The sequence below is a fragment of the Echinops telfairi genome, unplaced genomic scaffold (assembly GCF_000313985.2).
Source record: "Echinops telfairi isolate 266 unplaced genomic scaffold, ASM31398v2 ScPeMD7_7466;HRSCAF=8504, whole genome shotgun sequence".
Taxonomy (NCBI): Eukaryota; Metazoa; Chordata; class Mammalia; order Afrosoricida; family Tenrecidae; genus Echinops; species Echinops telfairi.
The window spans coordinates 366,372-368,322 of NW_022111366.1; positions in this window are offsets into that span (position 1 = coordinate 366,372).

A 1,951-nucleotide genomic window follows, 5' to 3' on the forward strand; every position below is an offset into this window, starting at 1 on the left:
CCCCCATCCCTTGGGAATCCAGACGTTTGTGCCTAGGTCCCTGACTCCTTTGAGAGTCCCTCTGTGTCCTCCCTCCCAAATTGGAAAGGATGAAAGTGATCCTCCCCGGGCCCCCGCCCTCTCACCTTCCTGCCTGCCCTCACGCCATAGGAGGGCGCTGACGTTGGCTCAAAGGAGTAAAGTCAACATCTGCAGCTTTCCTGTGGAGTCTGGTGATTCAGAGAGCCAGAGGGGGAGAGTCAACAGGAAAAAAAGGAGGGAGGGAGAAAAGCCACAAGAGACAGTTTGTACAATTTCAAGGAACAGAGAAGCCTTTAGACAGGGCCCTGGTATCCCCCTGAAACCTGAGACTTGGGGCACTGGCCCGCCCTCAGGTGCTAGAGAAACAGAGCGGCCTCTGGGCTTGTTGGACAAACGGCTTCCCACCAGCAGCCTCCCCTGGGAGCAAAGCCAGGGCCTGGTGCCTGATTTTCTGGGGCCCCCGAGTGGCTACAGCTTGAATAGCAGGGAAGATTGACTACCCCCAGGCAGTATTTTTCTCTGCCTCTCAGACCTCCCCTACCTGGCCTACCCTTAAACCCAGCCGTGGGGGACTCCGTGCAGACACCAGAAATAGAGTAGAGGATTGCTGAGTGATAGTGCACAAAACCTTATCACCTCCCCTGCTTTTCGGAGCAGTAGCCCCATGGGATTTGAATAAATGGGGAAGAAGCCAGCCAGTGGCTTGAGTCTCTGGGCGCGGGCCTTTAACTGCACTGGTTGGGTAGCACAAAGAACTCCTTAGAAAATGTTTCGGAGGCAACCCCAGGTACCCCATACCTTGAAGGGCTTCTCTGGTGGAATCCATCTGCCAACCGGTCTGTTGACTGGACACTCCCAAGTTAATTCCTGTTTCTGGACGCTCCCCATCTCTCACTCAATGTTGTTTGGTTGTGGACAGTCAAGGGAATTGGATCCTCACCCGCAACAGGATAGTTTATATTTCTCTGTAATCAAGACTTTGGGTGCAACGGCATGTATTTGTGTCCAGAGTGCAGCTGCGGCAGCCGTCTGCAGAACCGGCACCATTGGCAGTTAGTTCACTGGCGGCCATAGAACCTGTCTTGCTGGTGCTTCTTGAGGCTTGGCCACAGTGTGTACTTTGGCATGGCCCTGGCCTTCTGCAGAGAGCCTCCCTTGTGGGCATTGTCTCTGTTTCCCAGCAGGGGGCACAGTATATCAGGAGGACAAAACAAACAAATAAAGTTCAGCAGAATGACTTCTGGCTGTTTGAGTTACTGAGGACATTAGACTGCTCAAGCCCAGGGAGCAGGTGAGCCGTGGTTCTTCCTGAGACCTCCACTACAGCAGAGCCCCTGGAGAGCAGTCATGAAACACTTGAAATGTTTTCTGGGACCCCCTGCGCACCCTGGGGATGCGCTCCAGCCCTCAGGAGTCCCCACCAACTTAGTGACCACACTGTCCAGTGTGCACGGGGTTGGGCAGTACAGAGGCCTCACTTGAAATCCGAGGTCTGCCATTTAATATTTACCTGGCCTCGAGCAAATCATAACTTCCCTGTGCAATTACATAAAGGACAAAGACACACTTGAGATTGAATCTTTACCACCAGACACCTGTTTGGCCTTAAATGGTATATCTATGAGTCTCGGCTTCCTCATCTCTCAACCTACTAGGGTCCCAAGGACTAAATGAGATAAATCAAGTAGAGTGGGTATATGCGTAGCAACTACTCAGTAGACCGTAACTGATGTGGTAAAAAAAAAGCCCTGGTGGCATAGTGGTTACTTGGGCAACTAAATACAAGATCCATAGTTTGAAACCCACCAGCTGCTCCTTGGGAGAAAGATGGGGCTTTCCACTAAGAGTTACAGTCTCGGAAACCCAGGAGGCAGTTCTACCCTGCCCTACGGGTTGTTAAGTGTCAGAATCACATGCGGTGCATACAGTG